The 6,746-nt window shown below is 49.6% G+C and overlaps 1 non-coding gene across 1 annotated transcript; it reads right to left on the bottom strand.

The window, feature by feature from the left end:
- Positions 1–4,238: 4,238 nt before the first annotated feature.
- Positions 4,239–4,309, bottom strand: trnag-gcc (transfer RNA glycine (anticodon GCC)). Its single transcript has one exon. It is a non-coding gene; the product is annotated as a tRNA-Gly (tRNA).
- Between the last annotated feature and the right edge of the window lie 2,437 nt (positions 4,310–6,746).

Here is a 6,746-nt window from a genome sequence, read left to right as displayed (position 1 = left end):
CAGGCCCTACAGATTGGAGGGTGGCAAATGTAACCCCACTATTTAAAAAGCAGGGACAGAAAGAGCAGGGAATTATAGAAAATTAAGTCTAACATCAGCAGTAGGGAAAATGCTGGAATCTGTTTTAAAAGATGTAATTACAGAGCAATTGGAAAATGTTAATGTGACGGGACAAAGTCATCTTGGGTTCATGGAAAGGAAATTGGGGTTAACAAATTTACTGGAGATTTATTGAGGATGTAACATGTAGACGACATAAGGGCAAGCCAGTGGATGAGGTGTATAAGAACCTTCTGGAGGCTTTTGATAAGGTTCCACATAAGAAATCAGTGTGCAAAATGAAGCATGTAAGATAATATACTGGCATTGATTAACAGTTGGTTAACAGGAAACGGAGAGTAGGATCATACTCTGGGTGGCAGGCAGTGACTATTGGGTGCCCCAGGGAACAGTGTTTTGGCTCCAACTACTCAATATATGTCAGTGACTTGGACAAGGGAACTAAATGTTATATTGTAGCGGCTAGCTACACACTACAAAATGAAGACACAGAGTCGCTGGTTTGAAATCAGAAGTCAAATGGACGACGGGCGCGGTGTGCCTTTAATATCCCAAAACTTCCCGCGCTGATGTCACGCGCGGGTCACCTGACCTTCCCGCATGCAGGCTTTCCTAGCCCAACGATGGGGAAGAAGGAGGGCCCCGCGCCATCTTGGATTGGGGCCTCCGACGACGCTCGCGATGTCAGGAGCCGGTTCGATGCTGGTGCGGTGAGTTGCTGCATAACCACCACCACCCCCCCCCCCCCCACCCCCAGAACCGGCAATACCGTCGCGAAAACCAGAATTAAATAAACTATGACTTGGGTGGCCTGCCCCTGCGCCGCGCTCGCAGGACCACCACGGGTTGGTCCAAGTCTAAATGAGCCGGCTTCAGCTGGTCAACCATAAACACCTCCTCGCGCCGCCCAATGTCCAGCACGAATGTAGACCCACTGTTCCTGATGACCCGGAATGGCCCTTCATACAGCCGTTGCAGCGGTGATCGGTGCACGCCCCTCCTGACGAAGACAAACTTACAGTCTTGGAGGGAAATCGGCATGCGGGTCGGGGCTTGTCCGTGTCGCGAGGTGGGAATCGGGGCCAGGTTTCCAAGCTGCTCGCACAGCTGGTCAAGCGCCGCGGCAGGTTCTTCCTCTGGCCCCCGAAGGGCTGGTAGGAACTCGCCCAGGATGACTAAGGGCGTTCCGTAGACCATCTCCACAGACGAGGCATGCAGGTCCTCTTTTGGCGCGGTGCGTATCCCCAGCAGGTCCCAGGGGAGTTCGTCTACCCAGTTGGGCCCCTTAAGGTGGGCCATGAGTCCCAATTTCAGGTGGCAATGGAACCTCTCCACCAGCCTATTGGATTGTGGGTGATAGGTGGTGGTGAGGTGGATCCGGGAACCCCACAAGTCGGCAACAGCAGACCACAGGCCGGAGGTGAATTGAGCTCCCCTGTCTGAAGTGATATATGCCGGGTCTGGCCTGCTGGGCCGCTGGGTATGTGGCATGGCAATGCACTCGATGGATGCCCTGCTCTCCTTTTTCGCCCGCCAAAGGACATCCACCCGGGCGGCCACCTTCCGGGGGTCACTGAAATCAGCATCCACCAGGAACAGGTGGAGGTCATTGGGTAACTGCTCCAGGAAGATCTGCTCAAACAGCAGGCGGGGTTTATGCCCATCTGCCAGGGCCAACATCTCGTTCATGAGCGTGGAGGGGGGTCTGTCGCCCAACCCATCGAGGTGGAGGAGGCGGGAGGCCTGTTTGCGTCGGGAAAGGCCGAAAGTCTCGAGAAGGAGGGTCTTGAACTTATCGTACTTCTCCTCCTCTGGGGGCGCCTGGATGAAGTCCTCGACCTGGGCTGCGGTGTCTTGGTCGAGGGCGCTCACCACGTAATAGTACTTGGTGTCGTCCCTGGTGATCTGGCGAATCTGGAACTGGGCCTTGGCCTGGTCGAACCAGACATGGGGCCGGAGGGTCCAGAAGGTGGGCAGTTTAAGGGCGACTGCCTGTACCTCTTGCTGTGCAGACATCGTGGGTCCAAAAACGTTTGGGCCATCGTGGTCACCAATGTAGCGGCCAGCTACACACTACAAAATGAAGACACAGAGTTGCTGGTTCGAAATCAGAAGTCGAATGAACGACGGGCGCGTGCGCCTTTAATATCCCAAAACTTCCCGCGCTACAGTTCCTGCACTGATGTCATGCGCAGGTCACCTGACCTTCCCGCATGCGGGCTTTCCTAGCCTGACGATAGGGAAGAAGGAGGGCCCCGCGCCATCTTGGATCGGGGCCTCCAACAACGTTCGCAATGTCGGGAGCCGGTTCGACGCCGGTGCGGTGAGTCACTACAATATCTCCAAGTCTGCAGATGACACAAAGCTGGGCAGAGGAGGCTGAGGAGGTGGCTGGGAATTTGAGCTGTGAGGAGGAGACAAAGAAGCTCCAATGTAATGTGGACAAGTTGGGTGAGTGGGCAAAGGTATGGTAGATGCAATTTAATGTAGATAAACATGAGGTCATCTACCTTGGGTTCTAAAACAAAAAAACATTGTTATTAGAATGTGATTAGATGGATAAAGAAAAGATACAATGGGATCTGCGGGGTATTGTGCACAAGTTGCTGAAAGCAAATATTCAGTTGCAGCAAGTAGTTAGGAAGACAAATGATACGCTGGCCTTGAATACAAGAAGATTTGAGTACAGGAGCAGGAAGCCTTGCTGTGTTGTAAAGGGTCTTGGGAAGACCCAATGTAGAGCTTTGTGCATGGATTTGCTCTCTATATCTAAGGAAGAATGTTATTGCAATGGAGGGAGTGCAACAAAGGTTTACTAGACTGGTTCCTGGAATGGCAGGAATAAATTATGAAGAGATCATTGGGACAGCATTCACTAGAGTTGAGAAAAATGAGGGATCTTCATTGAAACTTATAAATCCAGATGGGTTTAGACAGACCAGATACAGGCAGGATGTTCCTGATACCGTGGAAGTTCAAGTCAAGGGTCACAACCTAAGGATACCCAATAAGTCACTTAGGATGAAAATGAGGAGAAATTTCTTCACCCAAAGAGTGGTGAACCAATGGAATTCCATAACCCAGAATACAAATGAGAATGAATCACTAAATACATTCAAGGAGGAGTTCGATAAAGTTCTGATGGCTAAAGAGATCAAGTGATACGGGGACAAAGCAGGGAACAAATTTGTTTGATCACCCAGAATTGTATTGAATAGTTGACTGGGCTTGGAGTCCAGAATGGTTTATATTCTGAGAATGCGGAGTGAACTGACCACAGGTGTGATGGAGGCAGGAACCATAGTGCACCTCACAAGGCATGTAATGGAGAGAAATTTGCAAGACTGCAGAGAATGGCCCGGTGAGTGGAGGGGAGCTCTGGCACAGAGCCATCGTCAAAATGATGGGCCGAATGGCTTTCTTCTGTGCTGCGCCCGTTCTAGAATTCCATGTTGTGAATTCCTCTTTTCACCGAGATCTCCTCTCATGCCTCTAAGCTGTAGATACCACAGGCCACATCTCCTCAATTGCCCCTCAAACGGCAAAGTTCTTGTGTCCGGAACCATTCTGGTGAATTGTCACTACACACCTTCAATAGAAAGTACAGACTTTGAAAATCATCATTACCCAATCTGTCACCTTTCACAAAATATTATTCCTGTCCTGTTTTGTGCAGCAAAGTGGCCAAATTGACATCTTTCATGCATCTCTGCTGCTTGCTTAGTGCTCGTGAGATGAAGGATAATATGAGATATCTTTATTAGTCACATGTACATCGAAACACACAGTGAAATGCACCTTTTGCGTGGAGTGTTCTGGGGGCAGCCCACAAGTGTCGCCACGCTTCCAGCGCCAACATAGCATGCCCACAACTTCATAACCCGTATACCTTTGGAATGTGGGAGGAATTCGGAGCACCCGGAGGAAACCCACACAGACACGGGGAGAACAAACAAACTCATTACAGACAGTGGCCGGAATTGAAGCCAGGTCGCTGGCGCTGTAATAGCGTTATGCTAACCGTTACGCTACCGTGCCGCTGTTGCTGTGAGGTTGAGCAGCTGTTGCAAAGTTGCAGGAGGAAAATGCTGAACAGATGAGGTGAGGGTGGGGATGAGGAAAGTTAAACAGAATAAAGAACACGGGATGAATACAGGCAGGAATGAAAAATGATATTTTGCATTGGCCGGGAATCGAACCCGGGCCTCCCGCGTGGCAGGCGAGAATTCTACCACTGAACCACCAATGCAATAGGCTTAAAATTCCTCACTGCCTCCTTATTCAACTGTGGAATTCACAAGTGAGGCCATTTTTTCCTTTCATCTTTTCTAACAGAAGCAACAGAAACAGCTGTTTGTCATTTGCCTTTTCCAGCCTGCCCTGCCGTTCATCAACATCATGGCTCATCTTCTGCAGTCATATTTTCCTGCACTATCCCCATGTCCCTTGATTCCACAGTATACGGAAATCTGTCTTCATCTCCTTTCAATAAACATATTCACAGAGCCTCCACAGCCCTTCAGCTGAGAGAATTCTCAACGTCCTGCATGATGTTATTTCTCCTCATCTCATTCTTTAAAGGCCTCACTCCTGTTCTGTGACTGTGATGCCTGGACATTGAAAGCTCGGATACTGAGGGACATCAGGGACTCTTGTGTACTCTGCTTCACAGAGACATGGCTCATCCCCCAGCACTCTGGACACAGTGCTCCAGCCCGAGGGCTTCACCATCCACCGCATGGACTGGATAGCAGCATCAGGTAAAGCAGAGACAGCAGCGTTTGCTTCATGATTAACTCATTGTGGTGCACAGATATGGCGGTTCTGTCTCAGTCCTGCTCCCCCGACCTGGAACACCTGGCGGTCAAGCGTCATCCACTTTATCTGCCGAGAGTGTTCTCCACCGTCATCCTGACAGCAGTGTACATTCCACCCCTGGCAAACATTGAGCTGGCATGGAGGAGCTAAGCACTGTGATCGACAGTCATGAGACAGCACACACTGATGCCTTCCCGATCATCACAGGAGACTTCAACCAGGCCAGCTTGAAGAAATCTCCAACAAACTACCACCAACATGTCACCTGTGGAACCAAAGGAGCCAACATACTCGATCACCGTTAGACCAACATCAAGAACACTTACTGTGCCATCTAGCTTTGGCAAGTCCAATCACCTGGCTGTACTTCTACTCCCAGCATATAGGCAGAGACTAAGGACCTCAGCACCAGGGGTGAGGACCACGAAAGTATGGTCAAGGGAGACGGAGGAGCATTTACAGGACTGCTTTGAATTGGTGGACTGGACCATATTCAGGGAACCATCTTCAGATCTAAATGAATATGCCACAGCCGTCACCGACTTCATCAAGACCTGCGTGGATGAGCGTGCGTCTTTAAGAACATACCGAGTCTTCCCAAACCAGAAGCCCTGGATGAACCAGGAGATTCGCAGTCTGCTGAGGGCTAGATCTGTGGCATTCAAAACCGGTGATCCAGAACCCTGCTGTGGCAGGGTTTGCATGCCACTACTTATTATAAGGTGAAACCTAACAGCATAAATGGCAACGATGCTTCACTCCCCAATGAGCTCAATGCCTTTTATGCACGTTTTGAAAGGGAGAATAACACTACACCTGTGCAAATCCCCACAGCATCTAGTGACCTTGTGATCTCTGTCTTGGAGGCTGACGTCAGAACATCCTCAAGAGGGTGAATCCATGTGAGGTGTCAGGCCCCAATGGTGTACCTGGCAGGGTACTGAAAACCTGTGCTGACCAACTGGCTGGAGTGTTCGAGGACATCTTCAACCTCTCACTGCTGCAGTCGGAGGTTCCCACCTGCTTCAAAAGGGCATCAATCGTACCAGTGCCCTAGAAGAGCTGGGCGAGCTGCCTCAATGACTATTGCTCGGTAGCACTCACATCTACTGTGATGAAGTGCTCTGAGAGGTTGGTCATGGCTAGAATTAACTCCTGCCTGAGCAAGGACCTGGACCTGCTGCAATTTGCCTACCACCACAACAGGTCTACAGTGGATGCAATCTCATTGGCTCTCCACTCTGCTTTGGAGCACCTAGACAACCGCAAAACATACATCATGCTGCTATTCATCAATTACAAAATTATGAAAGACATAAACAGGGTAAATAGTAAGAAATTTGCTAATAGGACCTGTCCAAGACAAGAGGGCATAGGTTAAGAGTGAGGGGTAAAATGTTTAGAGGGGAGCTGAGCAGGAATTTTTTTTCACCCAGAGGGTGATTGCAGTCTGCAACTCATTGCCTGAGAAAGTGGTGGAGGCAGAGACTCTCACATCTGAACGAGCACTTGAATCACCAAGACATAGAAGGTTACAGACCAAGTGAAAGTAAATGGGATTTTGTGTAGGTGGGACTTCGGACATGGCAGGCTGAGGGACCTGTCTCTGTGCTGTATGACTCTATAACTCTGTGACTCTATGACTGTCTCTCTACAAATGAACTCAAATCCTCTCGTAACAAAGGCCAACATAACATTTACCTCTCTTCCTACTTGCTGCACCTGCATACTGGTTTTCTGAGAATGGTGTACAAAGACCGCTGGGTCCCCTTTGAAAATCAACATTACCCAATCCGTCACCTTTCATAAAATATTCTTCCTGTTTTGTGCAGCCAAGTGACTAACTTAACTAACAAAGTGTTCTGGGG

The sequence above is a fragment of the Pristis pectinata genome, chromosome 2 (genome assembly GCF_009764475.1).
Source record: "Pristis pectinata isolate sPriPec2 chromosome 2, sPriPec2.1.pri, whole genome shotgun sequence".
NCBI lineage: Eukaryota > Metazoa > Chordata > Chondrichthyes > Rhinopristiformes > Pristidae > Pristis > Pristis pectinata.
Note: the sequence above shows the minus strand (reverse complement) of the source record. Positions and strands in the feature narration are given on the sequence as shown.